General features: G+C 44.1%; 1 protein-coding gene across 2 annotated transcripts in view; it reads left to right on the top strand.

Moving 5' to 3' along the window:
• The window catches only part of LOC136838236 (zinc finger protein 436-like), a 93996-nt gene that overhangs the window by 27501 nt on the left and 46194 nt on the right, over positions 1–20301 (top strand). The window contains exon 1 of one of the 2 annotated variants that reach the window (XM_067103097.1): positions 5786–5884. The exons of the other annotated variant lie outside the window; for it this stretch is intronic. The gene's annotated coding sequence lies outside the window, so the exon portion shown is untranslated. Of the gene's footprint in view, positions 1–5785; positions 5885–20301 lie in introns of those variants that run through there. 2 annotated transcript variants of the gene reach the window in all.

Below are 20301 nucleotides of genomic sequence, written 5' to 3' on the forward strand. Positions count from 1 at the left end.
AGCCTGAACTGACCCTCAACCCTGGACAGCCACACTGATGGGTTCCCCTGAGTGAAAGGTGGCAGCTTAGCTTTATGGCGACGGCGGCTTTTGTTTGACCTGCCGGACAGGGCACCAGGCAGGGTAGCGTGAGGTGCAAGGGCAGCGGTGTGGAGGAACGCGAGAGCCTCAGCGGCGGGAGGGGCGCGGGTGATATGGGTGGAAGGTCGACATCTGAGTCCACGAGGTTTGCGGTCAACTGAACGAGGGTGGGGATGTCCGCGTCCGTGCTCGCTCTTGCCCTCTTAACTGGAGCGGAATTCGCGTCAATACGCACTTGGGAGTGGGCCGTGTGAATCCGTTAATGATGCTGGTGATTTGCCGACGAGAGTCAGCATGCCCGAACGCTGGTTACAGACTGGTGTATTGGCCTGGAATGGAGGCAGATGTAATCTTTCAGAAGTCTAAATGTACGACGTGCAATGAGAATTCGCCATCTCAACAACGAGAACCATTCATTCCCACTTAACTGCCAGTGCATCCACTTCAGAAAACAGTAGCAGATTTCTTTCAGTTAGATCAAAAATGCTATTTAGCATATCCAGACAGATTAACTAGGTAGCTGGAACTGTCGCACTTTGGCAATGGTGTGACCTCACTGAAGATCATCCCTGTTTTGCGGAGGTGGTTCTGCCACTGGGGTACCCCTGAGAGGATATCCACTGATGGGGGGACCAACTTGGCGAGTGCTGAGATGTTACACTTTTATAAGCAATGGGGGTTACTGTACTTATGTATCGCGTCAGCATCAGGAGCGATGGAAAGACTCCCATATAGACAGTATTTAACCTGGGACTGGCAGAATGTTCAGGAGAAATTGCCACCACTTGAAATACATAACAGCAAAGAGTCAGCCCCCTACTATAGAACCACCAGGGGCAGCGCCTCATACCCAGGACCAGGAAAGACGTAGTTCAAGGCCAACTAAATGCCCAGCAGCTTGGATGAAGGACTGTGAGGGTGGAAAATAAAGTGTATTTTGTTCATTGAGCTATTATCAAGTTTTGCTTTGATTAACCATTGTTTTGCAGACTACTTGTCATTTTGCATGTTCTTGATTTTATATTTTTTGTTTGTCTCTAATCTTGACTCTTGAGTGTACCTGCATTTTGGAGTAACGTGTAGCTTGGGGGTTATGTAGGATAGAAATGCATCATGTCACTGATACTAATAATACAACCCAGTCGAATGTTATTATTATATCTATGATTACCCATGCATTACCTATGTCTGTCCGCGCCACTGGCACCAACATCCAGTCGTCCTGGAGTAACCTGGAACCACCTTTGGGATGAAGTACTTTGTAATAAACCATCAACAGAGGAATAGTGGCTCTTACTCACCCCTCCCATAGAGTATCCTATAGGAATAGAGCTGTCATTTCTTTTTCACGATTATAATATTTATTGCACTTAGGACTATTCACTTGTCAACACTTTCTCTTTATTGAAAATACCAACTGAAAATATTGCACTCCTTTGACATGAGTCGGGGGTGTTGAGCTCTTACAATTTTATCATTTCTATTACCTTACCATTTGTGTTGGGGAGTTGCTTCCTTATCTTTTATCCATCCTCTTATTTAGTTCAATCCTTGCCATGGTGTGGGGCAGGGTTGCCAGATTGTGCTACAAGTCACAAATTCGGCTACTTTTTACACCTTTGGGTGACCAGATTCCACAGTTTGCTACTTTTGATTTAACTTGGTCTCTTTTATTCGATTTGGGCTATTTCCAATAATTCTGCATAATTATAATCACACCAAGGATCTACTGCAATTGACTGGCAGTGGTGGTGGCGGGGGGGATTAATTTCCACAAAATAAATGAGGGCTTAACGTTAATCACTTATTGTCAAGGCTGACCTTATAGGAGCAGCATTCTGTCGAATGGCCATGCTCGTCAAAACTTAATATATATTCTTATGCTATGGTTAATATTACCGACATAAATGGCCACCAACCAGATCTATTCAGTTTATATACTAAGTACAACGGCAACTATGCAATATTAAAGTCTTTGCCTTGAAAATATTAAATCCAATGCAAGAATTGTTTAAATAATAATACAACCCACTTGATCCATTAAGAAAAATACTTTATATATTGTTTTTTCCAAGAGACGATTTTCGTAATACGGTAGATTGTGGTCCAGTCTAAGGAATGTAACATTTTCAGTTGGTATTTTCAATAGAAAAATGTTGACAAGTGAGAAGTCTTACGTGCAAGAAATATTATAACTGTGTAAAAGAAATGAAAGCTTATCATGATTGATTATGCAAAAGTAACATATAATTTTCTGCAGACCTTATGGGCAAAGAAAACGGACCTCTAAACAGTAAAGTCTTATGGGTAACTATGAAGAAAATTCATCCTTGCTTCATTTCCATTCTTGATCGTGAGTGGAACAGTTATATAGTTTCAGAAGCAAAATATACATTATATGTCAGGTTTAATATTAAGATATTTGCTAGCATTAAAGGAAATATTTGGTCTATATGCTTAATGAACACTGTATTCTTTGGAAGCTTGAATTAATGACAATACTCTTCATAATTGCTGGACAGGAAAAACGAATTGGTTTTCATCTTTGAAATGCCATATTTCTCCCTTGTGAAAGGTGTGCACTTATCTTAGTTTATGTTGTACATGCCAAAACACTTAATAGTGTTCTTTTCTATTTTTACCTTAATATAACACCTAATTACCGAGAGTTGTTGTGGTAATGTTATGTATGTTGCGCCATAATGAGCTTGCATGGGGTTGCAATGCCACCAACCATAGGCAAAGATGTGTGATATTCTTCCATAATTCTATAAATATGTCAGTTCTTGAGTTAAATTCCACCGGTTATGCATGTAAAGCCAAGCTAACTGTGTAATGGACCAGTTTAAGTTAGACATGACCTAAAATGAACTTTTTGTATTACAGGGAACCAGTTTAAGAACCGGTATAGGAATAAGTATAAGGACCTGTTTAGGAACCAGTTCTAACCGTTATGGAAGGAACAACATGAATAAGTTGTTTAAACCATGTATCCTCCTACTAAGAAACATTAAACAAACTGCAGGAGTCAGCCTTCCCCTCAACCCTAACCAGAAATGAAGATTCGTCAGTCTATGGCGTCAAGTACCGGTTCAAGCTAAGAATAGTCCTGGGTTTATTAACCTAGGCCGGTGAACCACACTTGTATTAGCCTATGCCCAGGATTGAATTCATATGCATAGGCTAGTTAGAGTTAGTTAATTGTTCTACAATGAATGGTAGCCTCCAAATGTATGTCAGGACAATTGACAAATCAAGCCACAAGTGGGTAATAATAACATTATTATTAAACAAATATTACACTATGATCCAAGACCACATTTTTCATTCGCTATAATTTTTATCATGTCGTTTATAATTTCACACAATGTAGTCTCCGTTGAGTGGTTTTGTCTGTACACTAATTGTTCATCATTTATAATGTTGAGTTGCTTCAAGTGCTTCCAACTTTGTTTGTGAACTTCCATTTCTATAAGTTTTGATAAGTGTGATAGGTTCAGTTTTGGTCCATAGAAGCTTAGATTTTCTCTGTTTTTCACTATTTGGGAAGGATGTGGTACCACACCTGGCAACAGGTGTATGTGGTGCAGTACCACATGCTTACCATATGCCAATTATTATCCCTAAACATTGGGAGAAAGAGGTCAAACAGCAGATAGACGAGGATGTTCTAGCAGGAAGCTTGCAACCTGTGCCTACTGGGGAGGTAACTGAGTGGTGTGCCATCATGGTGGTGGGAGGCAAAAAGAGTGGCACTCTGAGGAGGACAGTGGATTTTAAGAAAAACTTAATGCATGTTGTAAAAGAGAAACACAACATATGTTGCACTGTTTGATATGGTGTCAAAATGTCCCAGTGCATACTTTTAAGACTGTGGATGATGCACAGTGGGGATTCCATCAGGTAGTGTTGGAGGAAGAAAGTTGAAAGCTTACAACTTTCATAATCCCTTGGGGAAGGAGTCGGTATTGTCGCACACCTATAGGGCACTGCACTGCACTGCCCAGGACACACACTAAAAGATTTGATGTAATTGTGGATATCCCTAGGAACTTTAAATGTACTGATGATATATTGTTGCATGATTGTAGCATAGAAGAAGTTTTCTGTCATACTTTCGATTTACTGTTGGCATGTGAGAGGAATGTTGTAACTCTAAACACAAATAAATTCCAGTTTTGTCAGCGGGCGGTGAATTTTGTGGGCTATAACGTTGGATGGGCTAAATATTTGCCTTCGGAGGATAAACTGATCAGCGCACCATATCTGATATTTGGTCGTGGTTTGGGCTGGTTAGTCAGTTGGCTCCCTTCGTTGCAATGGTTACTGTCATGGCACCATTTCAGGAATTACTGAAAAAGGGGCCGGCAAAAAAGTGTACTGGGATGAAATTTTGATTATCTAAATTTGAGTATACTAAAGATGAGTTGTGTATGTAGATTATTTGGGGGCCTCTGGCCCCTCGGCGTGAGACATAATCTCCTCAAATACCCAACTTTCTCACGGGAGAGAGGGAAACCCGTGCTTCCTTGATATCTTTATTCCTCTCACAAAAAATTCAAATTTCAAACAGCATCTTTTTTATAATTCCCAGATCACTCAAAAACTCACAATAACGGTACAAACAAGATACAAAACACAATTGGGACATCAATTTACAACTTCAATATAAAAAATAGCAAGGAACTCTGAAAAGAAAGGCATAAATAGACACAGCACAGGGTGTGGGTGTCAATGCACAGGGAATGGGGAACTTCCAAAGGCATCACCCTAATAAAGGGGAAACAATAATTGTTCTACAACACAAACACATATATACCTGATTAAACACACTCCACAATTCTCATATAAGTATAGTTTAGCAATACTCAGAAAATCTACTTAAATTTCCACATACTGATACAATGTAAAATAGGAGCGTTCTTTTAGACGCTAAAACGTACATCTTAACAAACGTAGACACAAGATCGAGAGCATTCTTTTGGACGAAAAAAAAACATACATTTAACATGCCCTATCAATCAATGCTATAAATGTCAGGAATTTGTTACACAGCTCAGCAAACTGTAGAAATGACCAAGGTTGCCCTGGAAGTGGTGAAAAGCACAGATCAAGTGAGTGTGCTAGCAACATCTTCAAGTGTCAAAAAAATGTAAAGAAAGGTCATAGGGATAATAAACATAAAACATATGATGGCAATAAGTGCACGATGTATAAAGAATATGTGTCAGAGGTGGAAAAATAATACGGATAATGGTTTTGACTGATAATCTCCCATGCAATTTAATACAAGAAGGAAGCGAATTTTAAAAGAACTGGCGACTCTCCTATCCTGCAGGAGCTACGATACTGACCAGAAAACACTGAAGGACAATTATACAATAGAAGAAACCGTACAAGGGCCCGCCAGAGGGGGAATTATCCCCTGTGGAGGGCTGTACAGAAAACCAAAGCGAGTGAACCTATTTTGCGACACACACTTTGACGCCCTGAACTTAACCCACGCGGTAGAAAATAGTTAACCCGCCCAAAAAATGCTTTATTAATCGCATTTAGAAGCGAAATAACTCAATTTTACGGTGAATTAACACACATTAATCATATTTATTGAATTTATGTTAATTAAAAATGTTAAAAAAGTGATTTTATTAATCTAAAACGACCCAAATAAGGGACTCATCACCTTGGGTGGACAGCGGCCGATGTAAACAAATGGCCGACCCGTCGACCTTCACGGCGCCAAATCACTCGCGGAAATCAACCGATTTCGACCGGAAATATTGACCGAGGGATCGAATTGAAGGTCAGTCGGTGTAGTTCAATGATTGAGGTTGAATTCGCCAGTTAAAAATCGGGTTAAATTTGAGTTTTCGGGTCAAATATGGTTGAATTAAGGGAGGCAATTTCCGGCCTCGAGGCGCCTGAGGTTACGATTGCCAATATAAATTTGTTATTGAATTTGTTATTTCCGTTATTTAAAGCCGTAATTTTGTTATTTCCGTTATTTAAATAACGCTGAAGGCTGAACCAATGATTGGATTTGAGTTAGTGAGTTGAAATTTGTGTTAATTTGGAGGTTTTGAGTTGAATTACGGTTAAATTGATCACGCGTCCTCGTCCCTCAAAAGGCAGCGACTGCTAATATTACATAGTCCTTATTTATTGGTTATTTAAACCGTTATTTTCATTACCTCCGTTATTTCAATAACGTCGAAGGCCAAATCAATCACTGAATTTGAATTTGGTAGTTAAAATCTAAGCTAAATTTGAGTTTTTAAGTTTAAATACGCCACGTTAAATTGAGTCCTGCATTTTGGCGTCTCCCTAAGCCACATTTAAGCCTTATTTAATTTAAATTTGAACCGTTATTTAAATGGTATTGAAATAACGACGAAGGTAAATCGGTGATTGAAGTTGATTTAATGTGTTAGAAATTGCGTTAAATTTGAGTTTGTAATATGGTTGGAATGGGGTAATGATTGCCAACGTTATTTAAGCGTTATTTGATCGATTTGAACTGTTATTTACGTTATTTAAATTGTATTGAAATAACGACGAAGGTAAATCGGTGATTGAAGTTGATTTAATGTGTTAAAAATTGTGTTAAATTTGAGTTTGTAAAAGTTAAATACGGTTGGAATGGGGTAATGATTGCCAGCGTTATTTAAGCGTTATTTGATCGATTTGAACTGTTATTTACGTTACTTAAATTGTGTTTAGGCCTTTTATCCGCTGCCTAACAGTTGCATTTGCTCTGGGATGAAGCATAACCAGGCCTATGGAAGGCTAGACTACAGTAGGTCAGGCTAGGCTGCCGTTATTTTACGAAACTGGTTTTACTTAAAGTTCTGGGTTTCATTCTGACCAATTTTGTTTTCAGCTTTGGTATTATTTCACTTATGGACATTAATTGCTTTCAGCATAAAATATAGGTTTTTCTGTTCTATTATGATGTGATTTGAATGATTTCGAGGTTGATTTCCATCGCAAATGAATACTTATCCTTCCCCGGCAAATGATATATACAAAATTAATAGAATTACGACTTGTCAGAATACTGCACCCCCCCCTCTCCATAGCTAATATTCTGACAAGTCGTAATTTTATTAATTTTGTATATATCATTTGCCGGGGAAGGATAAGTATTCATTTGCGATGGAAATCAACCTCAAAATCATTCAAATCACATCATAATAGAACAGAAAAACCTATATTTTATGTTGAAAGCAATTACTGTCCATAAGTGAAATAATACCTCAGTTTTCTGTGGTTAACTAAACCGGAGCGTCCCCGGGGTCTCTTTGGCGAGGTTAGGCTCAAAGCCACGTCAGGTTAAGCTAGGAGTCATTATTGCCTTTATTACTCTTTATATTTCGTTAATCTGGTTTTATTTCATTGTCTGATTTTGAATTTGACCAATTTTCTTTCCAATTTCTTTTTCAAGGTGAATTGGAGCCTACCCAGGCCTGTAAGGTTCGAGGTTATAGGAAAGGCTTTGGCATTTGAATAGTGGTTGTAAAAATGGCTCTTATTTAAAATTAAGATGAGAGTAAAGACTGCTACCATGCCCCTCTGGTTCGGTAATTATCGATTTTTCTGCAAGATGGGTGCTGCGTTTTGTACCAGCCCCTTGGGGATGAATGTAAAAATATAAACAAAAGACAGTAAATATCATAAACTTGAACAAAAAAGCTGTAAATATTCTGGTCTCGCCAACTGACAGGAACCAGGCCATGGTAGTAGTCTTCAGTTTTACCTAGACTTTTTTTATAATCTTTGGTGGTGGATTTGACAAGTTAGACTTCCAGTTTCATTGCAGATGCTTGTTTGGGCATGGCATTGTCATGCAGTCATTATTCCCAAGGGCATGACTGGGTTAGACTCGGATTTTTTAAGTAAATGAGAAGAAAAATTAGTCAAAGAAGAATATTATGCAGGCTGAAAGAAATCTAAAATTCTCAAAACTCTATGTCTAACTAGGTCACTAAGCAAAACACCTCAAAAAATAAACCAAAATGGTTGTCAATGAGGTTGATTTTCACTCTGGACAATTTTTCTTGTAAAGCTGTGCCCTGCTGCTTCAATGTAATTTTTATGCTGTAATTTTTGATAAAGGATTTCCATACTGTGGCTTACACAAACCCAGGGTGCCGAGTCTGTCCTCCCAACCTAACCTGACCTTAAAGGTTTGGATTTCTACTGGGAAGTCCCCAGTACTAGAAATTGGGAAGCTATATTAGGCTAGTAACATAATATTTGTGTCACAGTTCAGCAGATTAGCAAAAATCATGTGAAAAACCATCGTAGTTCCATTTTGTATATGGAAAATGCATAATAGCTTACTTATAAAGTGATAATTAGGATAAAGTTTGTTCCGACACAATATGCAAACCCTCGGTCCTTTACATTAGGGTTACTTGCAGGCATAGGCCGGAAACGGCCGTTGAACCTCAAACAAGGTGGTTAGGCAGTTGACTACTGTCCGGGAGGCGGGGGTACCGCCTGCCCGGATGTAAACATTCCAATTTGCTTTCGCCTGTCGTAGAATGCGGACGTTGTTTCTTCGCTCTCTGCCTGACTGCCCTCTTTTCTCCTTTTTTGGTGGGAAAATTCTTGTTTTCTTTTACAGTCATGAATGTGGATAAGCCTTCTAAGCCTTCCTATCCCCAGCGTGTGTGCCCTGGGGTTAGGAGGCAAGAAATGTAACTCATTCAGATCTAGCGTCGACGCGGACCCACACGCTCTCTGCCCATCTTGCAGGGGGCGTGTGTTCGCGCGACACTCCCTGTAGTGAGTGTTGCTCTTGGTCCCCCGAGCAATCGAGGAAGTTCGAGGGGAGGAGACGCTACTGTCGTAAGCTTGCCAAGGAATCGTCTGAGGTTAATACGCCCCTGACGACTCTAGTGGTGGCTAATGTGTCGGGTTCATTTCTCCCTCCCGGTGAGCTTCCCCTGCTTGCTCCCTCTCCCTCGGGTGAGGACTCCCCCTCCCCTTCTTCATTCGTTTCATCGGGTGTAGAAGGGCGTCGGGGAGCGGTGGACCGGGACATCCTCTCTGGGGTCTCTTCTTGTTCTGGAGGGGAATTTTTTCCTCCAGAACGAGTGGAGGCTTCCCAGCCTAACCCGACTTTTGCTTCAGGTTTTGGGTTGGATAGCCAGGCGGCAGACTTATCATCGACCTGGCTACACCTGGGCCTACCTGGCGTTCCGTCACTGGAGGGTCTGGTGTTACATCTGTCCGGCACTCCAATGACAACTCACAAGGCAGCGACTCTCACCACCACCTCGGTCACCATGTCAGGTTTTGCCAAGCTACCCGTGTCGGTGGCTTCGCACCTGGATACCCAGGTTTCGGCTGCCCCTGCCGTACACCACGCAGTACTGCTTCTTCCTGGGTTCCTGGCTCCGTTCTCACGACCGGGCCCCTCCTTCGTGGTGACTTCTACTCTGCCTTACGTGACTGTCCCTGCCCCTGGCCCGATCACAGCAATGGTTCCGGCTCCTCGCTTCTCTGTCCAGCCCGGCACATCGTCTGTTTCTCTCCCCATACCTTCGACCCTGGCGCGGCGCGGCCTGGCTGCCCGCGCACCACCTGTGCCTGCATTCCCGCCCCGCCTCCTTATGTTCCTGGCTGCCACGCGGTTGCTCCCGCCCAGGTAGGTGCTGGTCCGAGCACCGCATTCTCTGCCCGGGATGCGCCTACTGCTGCAGCCCCTCCGACTGCTCCTGATTCACCAGCTGCGCCTGCTTGGTTTGGGGACTTGACAGCGATCCCGATCCACAGATCAGGGAACCGCTGCCCTGGCCTCCAGGTCAGTTGCATCGGGGGCCAAGGGCGTGCTGACCAAGGTCCGCACCCCCCCGCTGTGCCTAAGAAACCTGCATCTAAGGCCAGCAAGTCCACGTCGGACACTCGTACGCGAGTTGCTCCTAGTACCCGGGTCTCCTCGGAAACCCAGGTACCCCAGTCTGATACGGGAGAGACTTCTCGCCGTACAGACCCAGGCGTGGGGTGAGAGAAAGAGTTGGGGCCTGCAGGTGCCCCGGCTCTTCCTGCTGGCACTTCCGTGAGTGCCAAGTCAGGTTCCCGAGATAGTGCTTCGGCCCCTCAGTGCCAAACGCCAGGAGAGGCAGAGAAGAGGTCCCCTGCTCAGTCTTCCCATGAGGCTACGGTCTCGAAGAAGACTGGGGTGCGTCTAGAGGACAGCGCAAGCTCGCGCCAGCCAGACGCGCGCTCGACTCCTCCCAGTCCCTGGCCACGTCCGCGCGGCCATCCTGGCTCGCAGGAAGCGAGCGTGTGGCTTGGCTCATGCGAGCCACTCCACTCTCCTCGGGAGACTGCTTTGCCTAGGCGAAAGCACTCTCCTCGACCCGAGCTGCCGTCACCACCTGCTGCCCCTGTTGGCTCTGCCAGCAAGGCCAGTGAGAGCGCCCAATCATCCTCACCTGTCCCCTCCACCTCTTCGGTTCCTTCCAAGGGACACGAGTCGGACAGGAAGAATTCTGGCGAGTTTTCTCCTCAGAATTCTACCTCGTGGGCGTATGAACCTGGCTCGGTCCTTGGCTCAACCAGGTCTTACGCCCGCGTGGTGCAAGAAGGTTCACGGGGGTCTGCCGAGGTTCTCCCTCCTGCAGGGAGAGTAGATCGGGAGGACCGTACTCTGGAGGGATTCAAGGGTCCTCTGCCCCAGGATGCAGACACTCCCAAGATACAGAGGACTTTTGCAGAGGTTATTGCGCTGATTTGTCAGCACAACGACCTGACCGCGGCCTCAACTGTGGATCGTCCGTCGCGCCTCGAATCCTTTTGGGAACTCAAGAAGGAACCCAAGGCTTCAGTGGGGGCTGCCGTGGTCCACGCTTGCCAAAGGGGTCCTCGACCAGGTGAATAGTCTTGTGTCTGGGCAAGACAGTTCACTTAGGTCGAGCTGCTCGGATAATAAGCTGCTTCTCCCCCCCCCCTGCCTCGCCAGAAGCTTCTACACTCCAGCTGTAGGGGCATTGCCGACTAAACAGGTTGACCCGGACCTGACACATCTGGATCCGGGTCTGACATTGCAGCAGCTTACTGCAGAGAGCATCTCCCTCTCCCAGCAAGAAGCTGCAACCCTGGAAGCCACCTCCATGGCAGCCTTCCAAGCAGTCTCCTGGCTCGATCTGTGGTCCTTCACAGTATCGAAGGTAGCTGCTTCCTCGGGCGCTATCGTGCCTGGGGAGGACTCCGCCTTTGGGAGACTATGCCAGTCTGGGGATAGGGCTATGTCCTACCTCGCCCACCAGACAACGAACCTGTGGGCAAACCTGGTTCTGAAGCGGAGAGACGCAGTTCTTTCTCGCTTCTCCAGGTCCATAGGTCCTAAGTTGGCAATATCCCTAAGGAATGGACCGTTACTGGGTTCCGCCTCTCTCTTCCCAAGAGAGTTGGTGGACCCCGTGATGGACAAACGCCGGGCCGATGACAGTGACCGGCTTGTCCACCAGGCAGTGGCCAAGACCTCCGGGCCTTTGCATACCACTGCGGCCGGTCTTCGGGCCAGGGTGGCACTTCCTCGGCCCCTAAGAAGTCCCAGTCTTCGAAGGGGTTCCGGGGAAACACCCAGCCTTCTTCTTCCTCAAGAAGGGGGTTCCTCCCGTCCCTTTCAGCCCGCTTTCAAATCCGGTAAAGGGGGCAAAGGGAAGAAGAAGGGGAAACACTAGAGGCAGCATTCCCCCCCAAAAGCTGCCAAAGGTGGGGGCTGCCTGTCGAGCCATTGGGCAACATGGCAGCGACACGGAGCCGAGACCTGGATAGTGGATGTCCTTTGGGAGGGATATCTACTACCCTTCAAGCCTCGGCCTCCCCTCACCTACACTCCGGTCCATCTCCGCACACATGTCCAAGGATCTCGGAAGGACACCGCACTAGTTAGTTAGTTATTTTATTGACAAAAGTATACAATAATTAGTACAAATTTGTCCACAACGTGACATAATACAAAATATACAAAGTAAACAGTAATCTCTGTTCCTGCAAGTACATGGCCTATACAGAAAAAAATTATTAACAAGAAAACTAAAATATCAAGTACAAATAACATAATCCCATAAGATTATAAAAATAAAAAGGAACTTGCTATAAGGAAAAAAGTGGTTACATAACTATTCAAAATCAAGTCCCAAAACAAATAATATTTGATAAACAAAAACATTTACTTGAAGAAAAAACATAAAACAGAAGGTAAATATGAAGCACTTCATAAACATATTTACACAAATCAACAATATTATCATTTTCATTGAATAAAGTACTCAGAGATTCATAACTCAAGTTTGGATATTTACGCCTACATGGCATTGAAAGAGGACAATTGATCAGAACGTGTGATTCGTCCTGAATAGTGCTATTATCACATGTACACACCCTTAATTCTGGGGAGTTCGGCTTCACCTACCTGTTTCTATACGGAGGTTATGGGACATGAGTCGAACGACTGAAAGCTGCGTGAATATAATCAGAGATATATAATTTATCCGTATATAATTTATGTATTCCTAAGTTGGGATTCAGTTTGTCTCTGTAAGTCACATACTTTGTTGCTGAAGCTGGGCGGTTTCTAATAGATGATGTGATATCAATTAGTGGATCAATTTGATCATTAAAGGCCAGAGAATCTTGAATAAATCTATATCCAGGGAGTCTGCACCCTGCACATCGCATATACAATATGAAAAGGCTCATCCATATCAGGATTAGACAACTTTGACACCAGAAAACGTTTTCGTTTTGATGCCACGATGAATTGTGCTGGGGTATCCCAGACTCAGCCAAACACAAATGTGTACAGGTATTTACCCTTTCATCCAGAAGACTCTTTACTAAATGATTGTAATTACTTATTGGTTTTTGTAATGCATTTGTTAGCCATGTTTCTGACCCATAAAACAAGGATGAAGTCGCTGCTGCTTCAAAGACTTTCTTCTTGAACCAGAACGGCATTTTAGTATTCGTGTTACAGAATATTGAGAATTTATTCAAGGTCGATTGCCAATTTGGCTGATGTAGAGAGAGGCAAGTTTTAACTTTCCGTCATCTGTGAACCAAGTTCCTAGGTAAAGATAATGGTCACAGTAATTTATAGTTTGGTCTTGAACTGTTATTGACAACTGGTCACCTACACTTTTGTTTATCACGAAAAATTTGCTCTTTTTCATTAAGCTGCATGCCATATTCATTACAATAATGCAACATAATATCAAATTTTTAATACACATTTCTCGCGAAGTAGCAACAATCACCATGTCATCCATCAATAAAAGCACATGTAAATTACCCAAAAACTGTCCGCTGGTATTGCATTTTTTAACATCCTAACCATTTTATCCATATAAATGACAAACAGCAAAGAACTAGTGGGCGCTCCTGCCGCACGCCAACAGAGCTATCGATCACAGCTGTTCTTAAAACATTTTTGTGTTACTGTACATCTCTTGAATTGCAGACAACATTCTTTTCCCACATCCTAGTTCCTTCAAATAACTTATCATTTTTCTTCTGGGAACTCTATCATAAGCTTTACTGAAATCCACAAACATGACATAGAGTTTTTTCTTCTTAAAAATAGCCAAGTCAATTAATAATCTTAATGACAATATTTGTTCTATACATCCCCTCTTTTTCTGTGCTCCAGCTTGACACTTATCTATACTAAACCATAATTTCAGTCTATTCAATAGCAGTATGTCATATATCTTACCTATCGATCCATGATACTTATCCTCTATAATTTTCACATGCCATTCTGTTTCCAGATTTAAAAAGTACAACAAGTTTACTGTATCCCCATGAAGACAAGTAATTCAAACTCAAAAACAAAGTATTGAAAACTCTCAAGAAAAAACGTCAGCCACAGCTGGTAGGCGAACAAACAATCCGGGGCAGAGGCCACAGTAGCTTTTATTCATATTCATGTCTTTTAGAGCCCCATCTAGTTCTTGTGGAGTGAAAGGATCGTCAAGAATAGGGATATAAGGGGCGTCATCGAGATTACTTACCCCTTCATTTTGAACATTCACATTACCTGGGTTTAAAAGCGATTCAAAATGGGTCTTGAATTTTCCGTCGTCTGGCTGCAAAGTATTTGCCTCTAATATCTGTCCCTTCCAGTCTATAGCTCTCCAGATTGCTTTAGAATCATTACACTCAAGTAAACGCTCCCATCTAGGTTTTGTTACATCCCAATCAACACTTCTACCTTTCACTTTACATTTTTTCGGCAACTCTGCTGATCGTATCCAAGCCTTCACTCATTATAGTTTATATGCAGCCCATATCTACATTAATCACATCAGGAGGTTGAATTAGACTCATGTACTGTACAAATTTATCAACGTTAACATTATTATGTGAAACACTTTTTTAATCAACTGATGAGTATCAGGTTTCATGTAAGACAGTCCTAAACTTTCTGCCCTCTCCAACAAAAATTTAAATGACAAATTTTTGACACCTGTCTTAAGCACCACACCTAAGGGGCATGATCAGACCCTCTTATGCCTTGATTTATTTCTAAGCATTCTATCATTTGAATACATTCTTTTGATATTATACACAAATCTAACTCCGATACCCATTTCTCTTTCTATACGACAGATTTCCACCCATTATTTTCCCTTCATATGAGAGATGATTCATTACAACCAACGACCCATGGTTACAAATATCAAGAAGCTTTACCATTATTATTAATGTGATTATCTTGAATATTCTCATAGACATAAGGAACACCTTCTTTATTGACGATATTTGGGTAGCCTATACGGGCATTAAAATCTCCCATAACAACTATTTGTTCATGATTATTTATCACAGACTCTAAATTACCAAATTGCACAACATCAAAGTATGGAGAATCCTCTGGTGTAATGTAAACAGCACCGAGAAAGACACTAGGCCAACAAGACAACTGAACCCAGATTTGGCCTTCACAATCTAACTTTACGTTTGTTATCAATCTCATAATGCTGCTTTTAATTAACAAAAGCACACCGCCTCTATGCTTGCCTTTCTGGGAAGGGTTGTGATATAAACAAAAACCTGGCACACTTAAATTACTTACTGTTTTTGCTTCTAAAAAGCCACACAATGTCGTAATTCAAGACAAACTGCAAAATATCAGGATCTTGCAACTTATCTCTCACACCTGCAATATTCCAGGAACATATCTTTAATTGTTTTGCCTATAACCTAGAAAAAAATTTACAACATATTTATCAATAACTACATTGTCTCGAAGAAGAACCCGATTTTTCCAATCATATCTAATGTTAGTACCAGCATTTTCTGGCTTACTTTTCTCTTCTCGCTCTCTTTCTCTAAGTCGAGCCATCTCCTTCCTTACTGCAGGATGAAGATCCTTCTTGATGAATATCCTAGCTAATGGTCCTTCACAGTTCTTCAGATTTTTTGCTCTCTCCAAGATATAGTTCCTTTGTTGTCGACTGTTAAGCACGAAATGAATGGGTCTATTCCGTCGATCGTTTTCCCTTCCCAGACGTCTTATCTGCCACCTTCCCGGCTCCATCTCCATGTCGTCTGCATAGCCAAATGCCTCGATCACCTTCTTTACCTTGGCAGTATCGTCATCTCCGATCTCATCGCTGTTCTCTGATAACCCGGTTATAACAATATTTCTGCTTCTTTCTCTTGCATCAACTGCTTCTAAAAACTTTTGTTGCTGGCTTATAACCTTGTAAGCTTCGTCCAATCGGGTTGAGAGATCCTTAACCTCTTGTTTAATTGTCTTTATTTCATTTATTTCACCTCTCAGTAGCTTTAGCTCATCGAGTATCTTGGTATTGGTTGGCTCTTGATTTCTTATGGCGTTAATCATCGTGCTTAATGCTTCTTTCAACTGAGGATTACTGAGTTTGCTTAGCTGGTTTTGTGATAATGCTGTCACTGACTCCACACTGTCATAGGCAGGCATTTTCCTTAAATTTCAGCACTAGGCCTAACTCAGAACTCAAGTATTTTAAGCAATGTTGTTAAGGACGCAATGCGTTACTTATGGCCACTGCGCATCTCAAAACTCCATAAACTGATTGAGGGAGGTGTAGAATGAGATTTCAAACTTTTGTCTTCAAATTACGGCTAAGTCCAAATTAGACTATACTGCTTTCTCACGTCTGCACAATCCCTGTACATTCATGCACTTGAAAAATAGGTTGTACTGCTTACAGAGCCTTGTAGTTTCCTTGAAATCTAAGCAGACCATCAGAGCTCCCGTAGCCTGTTTGTTTACTTTGTACGTCACACACACACACACACCATCAAGAAGTGCAAGCCATGCTGAGCAAGGATGCTGTAGAAGTCGTGTCGGACCAGTCTCCAGGCTTTTACAGCCGTGTCTCTCTCGTAGAGAAAGCCTCAGGGGGATGGAGACCAGTCATAGTCCTCTCTCCCTTGAACCATTTCATTCACCAGACTGGGTTCACGATGGAAAAAGCACAATCCGTGCTTGCTTCCATCAGGGAGAACGACTTCATACATACGGTGGACTTGAAGGAAGCGTATTTCCAAATACCCATTCATCCGTCCTCTCGCAAGTACCTCTGCTTTGTCCTCGGGGAAATGGTCTTCCAATTCAGGGCACTTTGTTTCGGGCTCTCGACAGCTCCCCAGGTGTTCACGAGTGTCTTCTCGTTCGTGTCGGCTTGGGCCCACTCGCATGGGATACGTCGACTGAGGTATCTCGACGACTGGCTAGTCCTGGTGAGCTCACGCTCGCAGTTGCTACAGGACAGGGATCAGCTCCTCGAGTTTTGCCGGGCTCTAGGTATCGTGGTGAATCTCGAGAAGTCAGATCTCATCCCGAAGCAGAGGATAAAGTACCTGGGCATGCTGATAGACTCAGTGGCAGCGAAAGTCTTTCCCTCGAACTCTCGTATCAGCAAGTTCAGGCAGGCAGCACAGCTGTTCCTGTCACGGCAGGAGCAGCCAGCCCGGCAATGGCAAGTCGTCATCGGTCACCTGTCGTCATTGGAGAAGCTAGTACCTCATGGGCGTCTTCACCTGCGGTCTCTTCAGTGGAGACTAAAGGAGTATTGGTCCCAGTCCTGAGACCCTCAGTCCTTCCTCATCCCTCTTTCCTAGGAGGTGAGGGAGGACCTTCGCTGGTGGTTGGACGACAGGAACCTCTTGATAGGAGTATCCCTGCATACTCCCCTCCGGACATGCTACTGTTCTCAGATGCATAGACCGAGGGGTGGGGCGCACACCTGGAGGAGTTGCTTACTTCGGGAGTGTGGCACCGAGACGACAAGCACCTTCACATCAAGATCCTGGAACTCAAGGCAGCCTTCCTGGCCCTCCAAGAGTTCCGGGATCAATTGATGGGACACTCCGTGGTACTGATGAGCGACAATACTACAGTAGTGGCATACGTCAACAAGCAGGGGGGCCTAGTGTCCCTCCCGCTTCACCAGTTGACAATGCAGGTGCACGAGTGGGCCGTGGCTCACTCGGTGGAGCTGTCAGCCAGGTACATTCCAGGCAAGAGGAATGTCGTGGCAGACAAGCTCAGCCGCCGGAATCAAGTGGTAGGGACCGAATGGTCCCTCCACTCGGAGGTAGCGGAAAGGCTGTTCGACCTGTGGGGGCATCCAGCCATTGATCTGTTTGCCATCCGGCACAACAGAAAACTCCAGGTCTTCTGTTCTGTCGTGCCAGACCCATGGGCCGCTGCAGAGGACGCGTTCCATGCACCCGTGGGACAACCCCGACGTGTACGCCTTTCCTCCATTCTGTCTGATTCGCCGAGTGATGATCTCTCTGAATCTCAGGATGATTCTGGTGGCACCCAAATGGCCCTGGGCCATTTGGTATCCGGACCTGCTAGCTCTCCTCTCCGAGGCGCGAGAGATCCCCCCTGGCCCAACCTGCTGTGTCAACCCCGTGAGCGGTACCACCAGGCAGTGCAATCCTGTGTCTTCACGGCTGGAGGTTATCCACCATCTTTTTGCGAACGAGGCTTTTGCATCGCACAGCAACAGAGATGGCAGGATACCTCAGACGATCCTCCGCAGTGGTATACCAGGAAAGTGGTCCGTCTTCTGTGGTTGGTGTCGTCAAGGGTATCTCTCGGTCGGAGCTACTATTCAGCAGGTCGTGGACTTCCTCGTCTTCCTTCGCCAAGAGAAGCTTCTCTCCGTTTCAACTGTGAAAGGCTACCGCGCCGCACTCGGCCTAGTCTTATGGCTGAAAGGAGTAGACATCTCTCCTCTTTGGAGATATCTCTACTAATGAGAAGCTTCGAAAGGTCTTGCCCACCCAGGGATCTCAAGCCCCCTGCGTGGGATGTGACTCTTGTCCTAAGGAGCCTGACTCGTGCACCGTACGAGCCTTTACGAGAGTCGTCAGACAGGGATCTGACCCTCAAGACCGTCTTCCTGCTAGCCCTGGCATTGGCGAAGAGAGTTGGCGAACTTCACGGACTTTCCTTCGATGCGAAACACTCGAGGGGATGGGGATCAGTTACGCTCAATTTCATCCCGGATTTCGTAACGAAGACTCAGAATCCTTCGGCCCCTGACGCACAGTTCGAGTCCTTCACGATCCCCTCCCTAGAGGACTTTGTAGGTAATGAACCAGACGAGATGCTACTGTGTCCTGTTAGAGTGCTGCGGCGCTATCTGAAGAGGACTCGACGTCTCCGGCCTGAGTGTCGACAACTCTTCGTTAGTACTGGCTCGGCCAAGAAAGAAGTGTCCAAGAACACCATCTCTTTCTGGCTTTGTGAGATGATAAGGAGAGCAAATTATGCTGCAGGAGAAGACGACACTGGTACGCTTCATCCAAGAGCTCACGAGGTCCGCAGCATTGGTCAGTCCTTCGCATTCAGGAAGAACATGTCGGTTTCGCAGGTGCTGAAGGCGGGTGTGTGGTCCCAACAGACTACTTTCACCTCCTTCTACCTCCGGGATGTTGCACACAAGTCCTTGGACACTTTTTCCTTGGGTCCTGTGGTGGCTGCTCAACAAGTTGTGTAGCTTACCCAGCTCCTCTAACAGGACAGGTTGCATCTCGTCTAAGATGTACGGTTGTGATTGGGAGAATGAATGTGGAGTGACTGGCTTCTCTTCTTTCTCCCCATCCTGGCTCTCTTCCTACGGGCAGGGAGCGGACGTGCCGCTATGTCTATTTTCCGTTCAGGTTGATAGAAGCAACCCCACTCCTTCCTCTTGGAAGGGGGGAGGGAAGGAGACCATGACTGTAAGACAAACCCAATGCTTGTATTTGCCTTTATGTCATCCGACGCCAAGTTCTTCCTAGCCTACTTTGCATGAACTGACGTTTCCTCTTTTATGCAAAGGGACCCAGAAGTCTGACAACTGATCCCGCATTTCTTACAACCCGATCATTTTGTCAGAGGCAGTTTTCCCTTCCTCGCTCTCACGACCAGGAAGGGAAGACAAGGTGGTGAACTCCAGTCAATTCATAGAGACTCACCCAGATTCATCCCTCCAACCAGTAAGTCTCCTAATGTAAAGGACCGAGGGTTTGTATATTGTGTCGGAACAAATCACAATTTTTAAAGTAAATTGTATTTTTCCTAACTATACAAACCCGAGGTCCTTTACGCTTTATGCCCACCTCATGCCACCCCCAAATCTGATACCTGGGCCGAAAGGCAAATTGGAATGTTTACATCCGGGCAGGTGGTACCCCCACCTCACGGACAGTAGTCAACTTAACCACCTTGTTTGAAGTTCAACGGCCGTTTCCAGCCTACGCCTGAAAGTAATCCTAATGTGAAGGACCTCGGGTTTGTATAGTTAGGAAAGATACAATTTACTTTAAAAATTGTGATATTTCGAAGCTTTTGCCAGAGTTGTATAACTAGTACAACTTGTCCAGAACAGAGTATTGTGATGCCAGTGTAGTTCACAGCTTTGTAAAACATGAAAGGATTGTTTTAATAAACATGAATTCACCATAGAATTTATGCATGCAGTAGGCCCCCCAAAAATGGTGACAAAAGGAAGCATGGGGATACTTTGGAAGAGAACATCCCCATATATTTGATTTGATAATGATCTGTGGCGTTATTGATATAGTTGAACATTTTTCTCAGTTTAACAGACTCACATATGTTTGATTGCCTTACAAAAACACATGGTTGTAAAGAAATACCTCTTTGACATAGCCTAGCCTAGTAATTGTCTTAGGAAAGAAAGTAGTAAT

The sequence above is a fragment of the Macrobrachium rosenbergii genome, unplaced genomic scaffold (genome assembly GCF_040412425.1).
Source record: "Macrobrachium rosenbergii isolate ZJJX-2024 unplaced genomic scaffold, ASM4041242v1 282, whole genome shotgun sequence".
In the NCBI taxonomy this organism is placed as follows: Eukaryota; Metazoa; Arthropoda; class Malacostraca; order Decapoda; family Palaemonidae; genus Macrobrachium; species Macrobrachium rosenbergii.